The 12,848-nt window shown below is 41.4% G+C and overlaps 1 long non-coding RNA gene across 1 annotated transcript; it reads right to left on the reverse strand.

Moving 5' to 3' along the window:
- Positions 1-294: 294 nt before the first annotated feature.
- LOC142466432 (uncharacterized) lies at positions 295-6,796 on the reverse strand. The gene is made up of 2 exons (XR_012788153.1): positions 5,989-6,796; positions 295-2,499 (listed from the first exon to the last, which is right to left on the reverse strand). It is a non-coding gene; the product is annotated as an uncharacterized LOC142466432 (long non-coding RNA).
- Positions 6,797-12,848: the final 6,052 nt, after the last annotated feature.

The following is a 12,848-nucleotide window of genomic DNA, read 5'->3' on the forward strand; positions in this document are numbered from 1 at the left end:
ATGACGATCCCTTACGATGATGCTGAATCTGATTGCGCTAACGCCTGTTCAAGTCAATGGTTGTTAACCCCAGATTCCAGGAGCCTTAACCTGCAACATACCTTTAGGGGATGATTGACTTAGTGTTAACTAATTAAATATAATTATCCTGGTTTGGATATGCATCAAAAAGCACAATGTACCACGTAGGTGGCTTTTCCAAAAATACTGGACACAATAGTGAAAGGTGCGACTCGCTCGAGACACACACTTCTGTGAAAGCTTAGAAATAAGATCAATGAGTCAAATACAGGGTTCAAAGTAACACATGAGTTTATCTGTACCAAGGCACAATTGGGAGACAAGAATTCAGAAAGAACTCAAGCCTCTGAAAACATATTGCTTAGTATCACATTTTTATACATTTCAAAATGAGTAATACACCCCTTAAGGGGGCTGGCTTATAGATAAATGATGATATGATGACATGCAAAAATATATTAGTTGATACATATATATGCTTTACATTGCTATATTCTTATCGATAATTTACCATAATGTGGGCCTCCCAACCCTGTGACATAAGGGAGTTACTGTGTTCAGCCCTGTATGTATGCTGTGGCTGTCAGATAAGAAAGAACTCAGATCAGCAGGAATGTCTAATCGCTTACGAATGCTATTTCAATTCTTGCCTGCCTTGTAGGAATTAAAAAGGGTTAGTTATATCTAGGAGCGATACTCTGCAGATTCAAACATTCACAGTTCATTCATTCATTCACGAATGAGACAAATATACATTCATATAGCAAACACTCAGAAAATGGTGGTTTAGGCCAAAATGGAGGTGATTATAGCCACTCACATTATCTCAATCTTCACAGTCCTCTCTTTTTATTCTTGAAAACATAGTCTTTTAAGGATAATTCAGATAAAACTCAGAAGCGTTGCACTGGCCTGGAGGGCCCCAATTTGCATGGCTTTGATAGTTCTGGAAACTCACAGAGCTGCTGGCTATCATCTCAGCCAGGTTGGTCTTTCTGCCATCATCTTCATCTGTATTCCATTGAGGAGGACTGACTTTTCCTTCTGAGATTGCATCTTCCGTAGTGTCGTCTGTGATCAGTGGCATGGCCTGGGTAGAGGGTGTTACACACCTTTGCAGTATGGATTTACTGCACATGACACAGTCATACAAAACAATCAGAACTGCAAACACACAGACAAATCCATCCATCAGTTTCGCTTCTAGAAAACCCAACCAACATGGTAATTCCTAACAAAACACCTCTTATCTCCACCTTTCCTTAATCTCTCCTGTATCTCTGCGATCTTCTCTACCTCATGCTCAATCTTACCACTTTGATCTTTAAAAAAAACATAACATTGCTCTTTAACTCGGGCACACACGCTAAAATATAGTCCAGTGCCATTCTATTCTGTAGGGCCATTAATCTAATCTGTACCTGCTCTTGATTAAGTAAATTAATGAATGTAGTTGTATGATTGAGAACATCATCCAGTACATCCGTAAGTACATTGAGCCTGTCATATAGCAACTCAACTCCTACATTAGGAAATAAGCAAGCCCAAAATTGTTCTTTCCATAGACTACTTTTCAACCCCTGTGCGTTGGAAGTGGCTCTGCTATTCCTGATCCTGCCAGTGGGTAATTCTCTAGTCATTGTAAAGGCAGGTACAACTGTACCTAGATAGCAGGACCCTGTCCAACCACATGGTAATACTCTGTAGGCCCATTTTCCACAAATCCAATACACTCCCTAGATAAACTAGAATTTGTGCAAGCACATTTTACTATCTTAATTAAACTGAAAAATTAAGGCTACATCCTCCCTGTAAATTTTTAGTTCAGGGCTGTAAATACATTTTCATACAAGTTTCATTAGTTGGTGGAGACACCTGACCCATACATTGATTGTTGTTCCCAGTGTAATTTATGTAAAATCCACCCACAGGAACCTCATTTACCAGTGGAATTCGGTTTACAAAAGTTTCCTGTAAACAAATTCAAATTAACATTTCATCATTTTAAATTCGGCATTAGTGTAAGATTGTGTGATTGTCTGCAAAATAATGTGACCATAAAACAATGAACATTACAAATATTTCAAAACTGATCATCCCTTATCATCATCTGGATGGTGTAGGCTGATCTTGCCTAGTGGGGCATACATCTTAAAAACACACTCTAAAGCATAAAAATAATATGGAGTCCTGAAAAAACAAATTGTTCATTTAAGTCCGGGCCTTGATAATATTGAGTTCAGAAAAAACAAATTGTTTGTTTAAGACCGGGCCTTGCCTGAAGTCTTAATTCCTTGGTGGTTAAATGTTCTAGGATTATTGTGCCTAGATACACTAACAGTTGGTAAAAAAACGCTGGCTTGATGATTCTTTGTCTTTGTTAACTGTTTACGGTGGTGCCGGCACTTTTTTCTTGCGATGATGCTGCTTTGTATTCTCCTTGGTAGACTGTATAAGCTGCACCTAAGTTTGGAGAGACTTAAACATTTCATTAATAAAAGCACAAGGAGAGCGCTTTTAGCCACTATAATTTAGTATCAGCACAAATTTTTTTGTTTTTCACCACTATCTTGGCATCCGCGTATAAAATAAACACAAAAAATACCTTGCTCACCAATTACAAAAGAAAGAAATCAACGGTGCATAGGAAAGTATCGTAAGAGAACACTGATAAGTGGCAAGAGGTTGTCACTAAAAGTCCCTAAAGCTTGCACTCATTGTAAACTGTAAAATATACATAAAGTACCAGTTAAATAACTAATACCACTAATATCAAATTTATTACAGACCAAATGGGAAATATCCACATAAACCTAACTATAACACAACTAAAACGTATACAACTTTTTTACAAGCTAAAAACTTACAAAATGCATAAAAATGACAACTAATAAATCATAAATAAGAGAGTCCCCATGTGAACGAAACGGACAGTATACGGTAAACAAAAATGCTAATATGAACACAAAGCCCTATCAGAACATGAGGGGCCAGTGACCATAATATACTAACAATGCTAATTAGCTTCACCACAAAACACTGCACAGTAGCAGCTTATCACATTAATACTTAGTTCCCAAACAGACTAAAAATAAAGCTATCCAATAGTTATGCTGGAAAATGTAAAGAGGAGGGGTATATCCCTCTCTACATGAATATTCATGAAATAACATGTTGCTATGTGTAGCAATGAGTAGACAGCACCAAAACACAACACAATATGAATGGAGTCATATCGGCAAGGAATATTCAAGGATAAATAACAAAACAACACACATAAGGTAATGTTGCAATGAACAAAATAGGCAGAGTCCGCATATAGACAGGTGTGTAATGGAAAATCATTTAAATTATCCTCTCTTTTGTTCATATGCAAATCCTATGACATGTGAACAACATACGACAAAGGATGATGGTCACTTAAAACATCAGCAGCTTGAGATTTAAATATATATATATATATCATGAATTTGACAATAGCTACTGCTTTAAAAAAATAAATTCTAGATAGCCTACAGTTGCATTCTTTAAAATGAGAGGCTATAGATCAGGGTTCAAATTAAGACACCTTTTGGAGGGAAAGGAGAGGTAATGGTTAAAAGTTATAAAAATACATCACATATGCAGTTAACTTTATAGGAAAAATTATTTCATATCTGATTTTATGCTTACCCGTTTATATTGTACGCTTTGTGAAGTACTGAGTATACTTTTGACACTATTCAAATACGGAAATACATATTAAATATTATTGTATTGTTAATGAAACAATTATTACAAATAGCGTTAAAAAACATCTCCTAATTAAAACAAATAGAATTTAAATGTGTTTACTGGTTTCTGCGTAGAGGTAATTTGGATACTGCATGTGGGGATTATAACCCCTTCTTGTAATAATTCCTACATAATGGGAGCTATGCCATCTAAAGCATTTCATAAACTATGAGGTATTTATCCTAAAATAGATACAAAAAACAAAAAGCATAATTTCACATTTCTCTGATACAGAGCAAAATGAACTTTACAAAAAATAAGATAAAAACCCAAAACAGACCTGTTTGACCCTGCAAACTCAGTCCCAAAAATAAATAAATTACAATATCATTCTCTTTCCCTATACTATAACTAAGCTGCTTTTAAACATTTCTTTTTTTTTTTTCTCTCAGTTTCTAGTTAACTTTTCATGTCTGGAACGTGGTCTTTGTACATTCCTTAAGCTGGAGGAGGGGGGCCAGCCCACTTGGCTGCTTTTAACCTTCCCTCTTTTAAATGACTACTGTTCAAAAATCAGACGAGCAGTGTATTTAAGAAAACAAACCGTTAGTTTCCTATTATAAGTTTGAACAGAAAAACCTTGATAACACAAAAACAAACACAAAACCATCTTTGCAACCCTTCTTATAAAACATAAATCTTATTGTTTTATTTACTATATATTTATAATTCCTTATCTTTCTTACACACACCCACACAGACACATACACACGTTCTCTGAGTTTATCTTCCATCAACATTCATTCTTCTTTCTACAAAACTCCAACACGATCTTAATCTTGTGGGCCAGAGTAAAACTTAATAAAGCTTCCTTACTCCATAAGATCAGACTCTTTTTTTTTTGTTTAAATAAAAAATAAACATTTACTTTTTAAAACTTTGCATTATAGATATACCTTGCTTTTAGTCCTGACTCCTCTAAATCAGCACATAAAATTTAAATTTAAAACTTCATTTAAATATTGTAACACAGTATTTCCTACGCCCAGGAACAAACATGTGCTACTGTGAAAAAAATACAAATTCATATTTGAGTCAGGGTGAAATGACTTATTTTTACAACTGCCAAATTTTCATTCTCTTTTAAAATATTACACTAACAGACTTTAACATACAATACTTCCTAGGTTTATTTTAAATGCTACTGTCATGCCTTGTAAATGGCAGCAGGCTTAATACACTTTGACAAAAGGGTTTAAACTTAAATGACCCTTTTACAAGAGATTTATTTGTTATTTTTATGATTAGTACAACAAGTGACAATGTGAAGCGCTATGTACACTAATGGTGCTAAATGAATAAAGACATTCATACATGCATACATACATTAACTATCAGAGTGACACACAAACACTTCACTCCATGACATGTATATTATTATGCCATCAAACTAGTTACTATCTGAGCTTTCTAAGACAAAAACAAAAAACATTTAAAGAGGATGTTCCCTTCTTTTTCCATGCAGTATTAATGCATTAATTCCTAAAAAACTACTTTAACATTCTTAAATTCAAGCCATTTCTTCCTAGATTAATAATTAACTTCCATGTCTCACAGACATGCAACTCCTGTGCCTCACAAACATGCAACTATTGTGCCTCACAGAAATGCAACTCCTTTTCAGTGAAAAAGGGTGAGAAAAGGGGGAAGAGGAAAAGGGGATCAGAAAAAAGGGGGTCCACTAATGCTACAGTTTTTTTTAAAACCGAGCCTGATATGTTTCACTTTCCTTCTTATTCAATATATTCTGCGTCACTAAATATCCATTTTTAAAACATTTTATTGCCATAAAGTCCACACATAATTTCAAGGGACGTACCCTTCGCCGGCGACTGCTGAGAACGTAGGTTTCCCCATAATTCTCCTCTATTACACCGATCAACGTTAGCTGACCATGTACCTTACACCGATCAACGTTAGTTGACCATGTACCAATAAGGTGCCCCAACCCTTGGTATAATATAAGTAGAATATAGAGTTAAGGAACAGTGGCCTTAAAAACAGTTACCTGCTGTTCCTTAAGAATAGTTCTCTCCCCAAGTTCTAGGAGACTTAACACCTTATTAATTATTATACCTTCCGGGCCCTTACTTGGCCCTGCCGTTTAGCGGCACACGGTATAACCTGAGTTTATGGCAATAATACAAAAACAACAATAACAATACCTGATCAGTATAATATTGATAAACTCACGTGATACAGGGTGTCCCGTCACTCAGGTAGGTTGCCCATAAAGAACAAACTGTCTACAGATTACTCAAACTTTAATCTAACGGCTTTTTTTGTTAAAAAGGATAAAGCCATACCTTATTCCAAGTGTGCACGTTTGAGTAATGTAGGCAGTTTCTCCGTCTGGGTTTCCTGGTCTCGAGATATTGGGTCCCTATTCAAGGATGCGCCATCTGTGAAAGCTTAGAAATAAGATCAATGAGTCAAATACAGGGTTCAAAGTAACACATGAGTTTATCTGTACCAAGGCACAATTGGGAGACAAGAATTCAGAAAGAACTCAAGCCTCTGAAAACATATTGCTTAGTATCACATTTTTATACATTTCAAAATGAGTAATACACCCCTTAAGGGGGCTGGCTTATAGATAAATGATGATATGATGACATGCAAAAATATATTAGTTGATACATATATATGCTTTACATTACTATATTCTTATCGATAATTTACCATAATGTGGGCCTCCCAACCCTGTGACATAAGGGAGTTACTGTGTTCAGCCATGTATGTATGCTGTGGCTGTCAGATAAGAAAGAACTCAGATCAGCAGGAATGTCTAATCGCTTACGAATGCTATTTCAATTCTTGCCTGCCTTGTAGGAATTAAAAAGGGTTAGTTATATCTAGGAGCGATACTCTGCAGATTCAAACATTCACAGTTCATTCATTCATTCACGAATGAGACAAATATACATTCATATAGCAAACACTCAGAAAATGGTGGTTTAGGCCAAAATGGAGGTGATTATAGCCACTCACATTATCTCAATCTTCACACTTCTCACCTCCGCACCATGCGGTTTCCTCTCCTTGGCCCCACCCCCAGGCTCCTGACACCTTCTGATTGGCTGCATTAAGAGGGAAATCCTGCGTCCCCCATAGCCGTCAGGTCACCACGCCCAGAGAGGTAATACCGGTATACACATACACGTCCAGAGAGGTAATACCGGTATACACATACACGTCCAGAGAGGTAATACCGGTATACACATACACGCCCAGAGAGGTAATACCGGTATACACATACACGTCCAGAGAGGTAATACCGGTATACCCATACACGCCCAGAGAGGTAATACCGGTATACACAAACACCCAGAGAGGTAATACCGGTATACCCATACACGCCCAGAGAGGTAATACCGGTATACACATACATGCCCAGAGAGGTAATACCGGTATACACATACACGTCCAGAGAGGTAATACCGGTATACACATACACGCCCAGAGAGGTAATACCGGTATACACATACACGCCCAGAGAGGTAATACCGGTATACACATACACGCCCAGAGAGGTAATTCCGGTATACACATACACACCCAGAGTGGTAATACCGGTATACACATACACGCCCAGAGAGGTAATACCGGTATACACATACACGCCCAGAGAGGTAATACCGGTATACACATACATGCCCAGAGAGGTAATACCGGTATACACATACACGCCCAGAGAGGTAATACCGGTATACACATACATGTCCAGAGAGGTAATACCGGTATACACATACACGCCCAGAGAGGTAATACCGGTATATACATACACGCCCAGAGAGGTAATACCGGTATACACATACACACCCAGAGAGGTAATACCGGTATACACATACACGTCCAGAGAGGTAATACCGGTATACACATACACGTCCAGAGAGGTAATACCGGTATACACATACACGCCCAGAGAGGTAATACCGGTATACACATACACGTCCAGAGAGGTAATACCGGTATACACATACACGCCCAGAGAGGTAATACCGGTATACACATACACACCCAGAGAGATAATACCGGTATACACATACACGTCCAGAGAGGTAATACTGGTATACACATACATGCCCAGAGAGGTAATACCGGTATACACATACACACCCAGAGAGGTAATACCGGTATACACATACACGCCCAGAGCGGTAATACCGGTATACACATACATGCCCAGAGAGGTAATACCGGTATACACATACACGTCCAGAGAGGTAATACCGGTATACACATACACGCCCAGAGAGGTAATACCGGTATACACATACACGCCCAGAGAGGTAATACCGGTATACACATACACGCCCAGAGAGGTAATTCCGGTATACACATACACACCCAGAGTGGTAATACCGGTATACACATACACGCCCAGAGAGGTAATACCGGTATACACATACACGCCCAGAGAGGTAATACCGGTATACACATACATGCCCAGAGAGGTAATACCGGTATACACATACACGCCCAGAGAGGTAATACCGGTATACACATACATGTCCAGAGAGGTAATACCGGTATACACATACACGCCCAGAGAGGTAATACCGGTATACACATACACACCCAGAGAGGTAATACCGGTATACACATACACGCCCAGAGAGGTAATACCGGTATACACATACACACCCAGAGAGGTAATACCGGTATACACATACACACCCAGAGAGGTAATACCGGTATACACATACACGTCCAGAGAGGTAATACCGGGATACACATACACGCCCAGAGAGGTAATACCGGTATACACATACACGTCCAGAGAGGTAATACCGGTATACACATACACGTCCAGAGAGGTAATACCGGTATACACATACATGTCCAGAGAGGTAATACCGGTATACACATACACGCCCAGAGAGGTAATACCGGTATACACATACACACCCAGAGAGGTAATACCGGTATATACATACACGCCCAGAGAGGTAATACCGGTATATACACACACGCCCAGAGAGGTAATACCGGTATACACATACACGCCCAGAGAGGTAATACCGGTATACACATACACGCCCAGAGAGGTAATACCCGTATACACATACACGCCCAGAGAGGTAATACCGGTATACACATACACGCCCAGAGAGGTAATACCGGTATACACATACACGTCCAGAGAGGTAATACCGGTATACACATACACGTCCAGAGAGGTAATACCGGTATACACATACACGCCCAGAGAGGTAATACCGGTATACACATACACGGCCAGAGAGGTAATACCGGTATACACATACACGCCCAGAGAGGTAATACCGATATACACATACACGCCCAGAGAGGTAATACCGGTATACACATACACGCCCAGAGATGTAATACCGGTATACACATACACGCCCAGGGAGGTAATACCGGTATACACATACACGCCCAGAGAGGTAATACCGGTATACACATACACGTCCAGAGAGGTAATACCGGTATACACATACACGTCCAGAGAGGTAATACCGGTATACACATACACGTCCAGAGAGGTAATACCGGTATACACATACACGTCCAGAGAGGTAATACCGGTATACACATACACGTCCAGAGAGGTAATACCGGTATACACATACACGTCCAGAGAGGTAATACCGGTATACACGTCCAGAGAGGTAATACCGGTATACACATACACGTCCAGAGAGGTAATACCGGTATACACATACACGTCCAGAGAGGTAATACCGGTATACACGTACACGCCCAGAGAGGTAATACCGGTATATACACGTACATGCCCAGAGAGGTAATACCAGTATATACACATACACACCCAGAGAGGTAATACCGGTATACACATACACTCCCAGAGAGGTAATACCGGTATACACGTACACGCCCAGAGAGGTAATACCGGTATACACATACACGCCCAGAGAGGTAATACCGGTATACACATACACTCCCAGAGAGGTAATACCGGTATACACATACACGCCCAGAGAGGTAATACCGGTATACACATACACGCCCAGAGAGGTAATACCGGTATACACATACACGCCCAGTATTATCTCTAATTTTTTTTTACTGGACAAAGTGTCCAAATACAGGACAGTCTGGTGCAATACTGGACACCTGGCAGCCTCCGTCCCACGCTGCGCATACGGAAATACGAAAAGAAAAAATCAAAGCGCTAATGTGTTAACCCTACATATAATAGTATAATATAAGTGTATATTCTGCTGCCCAAGTGAAAATTGGGGACTCTCTCTACCCCAAAATGAAGTAAACAATGGAAAAAGATATACACTAAGACGCATGAATATATTACTGATGAGATTGTATAGCTAGTGGTGGCCAAGTTTCCCACAGACACAACAATATTACAATACAAAAAGTACATCTATTTAAAACATAAAATATTAAAATATGCAATCAAACATGCAGTCTAAACATAAAGATCCCTAGCTTTGATTAAGCTTAATCAACCCTTGTTGTTTGTGCACACTGTGCAAATAGCATATATCGGTATATCCCAGTAAAGTTACTGGTCAATTACAACACAATAACCAAAAGAGGATAATAAATAGAATGTTCAAGGTCTCTTGATATGGAGACAATGTATCACATTTAGAAAGAATCTGCTGGAGGAGGAAAGTTTCTCGGGGGGAGCTGGAGTGTGCAAGTGCTGTGAAACATGGTGTGCCAGAAGAGGGGTAAGAATCCCATACAGGTGCACATGGGCGTCCGCAGAAATTTTTTAGGGGGGGGGGGGGGGGGCGGCATAATTTTAACGGCCAGTGCCCGGCGTAAAAGTGGTGGTGAGTGCACTGTGGCGAGCAAGCCCGACCAGCATAAGGGGGGTTCTCCCCCCCGAGAAGATTTTGAAAAAAAAAAAATATCTTTTAGCGCGCAACTTTTACTTAACTGTTTTCTTATTGTGATACAGAATAAAACATTACAATGCAACCTGTTTATTTTTATATTTTCAACAAAAGACATGTGTCTGCCTGCCTGCCTGGGTGAGTGGGTGAATGACAGTTGAATGACAGTGGGTGAGTGGGTGAATAACGATTGAATGACGGTGGGTTGGTGGGATAATGACGGTAGGTGGGTGGATGAATGATGGTGGGTGAATGACAGTGAGTGAGTGGGTGGATGGGTGAATGACAGTGGGTGAATGACAGTGGGTGGGTGGGTGAATGTTGAATGTGGGTGGGTGAATGATGGTGGGTGGGTGAATGACGGTAGGAGAGAGTGACTCTGGGTGACAGTGGGTGGGTGGGTGACTGGGTGGGTGGGAGACAATGACTGGGTGGGTGGGAGACAGTTACTGGGTGGGTGGGAGACAGTGGGTGGGTGGGAGACAGTGACTGGGTGACTGAGTGACAGTGTTTGGGTGGGACAGTGACTTGACAGTGACTGGGTGGGTGACAGTGACTGGGTGGGTGACAGACAGTGACAGTGGGTGACGGGGACAGTGGGTAATGGTGACAGTGGGTAACGGTGACAGTGACAGTGGGTGATGGTGACAGTGAGTGACAGTGGGTGGGTGGGAGACAGTGGGTGGGTGGGAGACAGTGACTGAGTGAGTGACCGTGTTTGGGTGGGACAGTGACTTGACAGTGACTGGGTGAGTGACAGTCAGTGACTTGGTGAGTGACAGTCAGTGACTGGGTGGGTGACAGACAGTGACAGTGGGTGACGGTGACAGTGGGTAATGGTGACAGTGGGTAACGATGACAGTGGGTGATGGTGACAGTGACAGTGGGTGACAGTGACTGGGTGGAGTGACTTACCTTGACCGGGTGGGTGCAGCTTGTCGCCGGACGCTTCCCCCTCCTGCCCCCGATATCCTCTTCTGCCCCCGATATCCCCGCGGCAGCTGCCAGGGAAGGGAGGTGGGCTTGGGGAGGAGGGCTCGGGGGGGCACGGGAGGTGGGCCAGGGGGCGCGTGGGAGGTGGGTGCGCGGGGAGCTGGCCAAGGGGGGGAAGCGGGCCGCAGGAGGAGCTGGTACTTCCCCCTCCGTCCCACGTTGGGAGCGGGAGGGGGAGCGGGCCGCAGAGGAGCTTGGCTTGTACTTCCCCCTCCGTCCCACTTTGGGAGCGGGGAGAAGCAGGCACTGCTTGCCCTGCGCATGCGCGCCGGGACAGCGGGGAATCGGCGCCATTTTTTTAAACTTTTTTTTAAAATGTATTTAATTAACTGGTGCCCGGCCGCGCGGGGGCCCGGCCTGACATACGGGGCCCCGGACGCAGTACCCTTTGTCCCCCCTGTGCCCTCCCTGTTGGCGGCCCTGAATTCAAGGGGGGGCGAGCACCCCCCCTTGCCCCCTCCTGCGGACGCCCATGCAGGTGCATCTCAAGGCCAGGCGGGTGGTGAGAAATATCAGCACGAACGTAAGTAGAATTGTTATAGCGTTACGGGCACCATCACTTCTAAGTCCGCATGTTTATTCTAAAACAAACTCTTCACACGAGAAATACTATCTGCGAGAAATCATAAATAGGCCAGTAGGAAAAAAACTGCCCACACACACAGACGAAGAGGAATCCGGCTTTACAAACAAGCAGCACATTCAAGCCTTTGGAAAAAAGGAATAGTTTAAGTCCTTTTCAAACAACAACCACTGCGTATAGTCTTTAGTACACAAACAGATTGTATCAGCTATACATTTGAACCATACCATCGAGAGGAAATAAGATGAAAACTCTCTCAATGTGATACATTGTCTCCCTATCAAGGAACCTTGGACATTCTATTATCCTCTTATGGTTATTGTGTTGTAAATGACCCGTATCTTTACTGGGATATACCGATATATGCTATTTGCAGAGTGTGTACACACAACAAGGGTTGATGATTAAGCTTAATCAAATCTAGGGATCTTTATGCTTAGACAGATCCTTTAAATGGGATCTCTGTTTTCTGATGGCATATTTTAATATTTTATGTTTTTGTGTGTTAAATAAATGTATTTTTTTTAATGGTAATATTGTTGTGTCTGTGGGAAACTTGGCCACCACTAGCTACACAATCTCATCAGCAATATATTCATGCGCCTCAGTGTATATCTGTTTCC

This window comes from Ascaphus truei, chromosome 15 (assembly GCF_040206685.1).
Source record: "Ascaphus truei isolate aAscTru1 chromosome 15, aAscTru1.hap1, whole genome shotgun sequence".
In the NCBI taxonomy this organism is placed as follows: domain Eukaryota; kingdom Metazoa; phylum Chordata; class Amphibia; order Anura; family Ascaphidae; genus Ascaphus; species Ascaphus truei.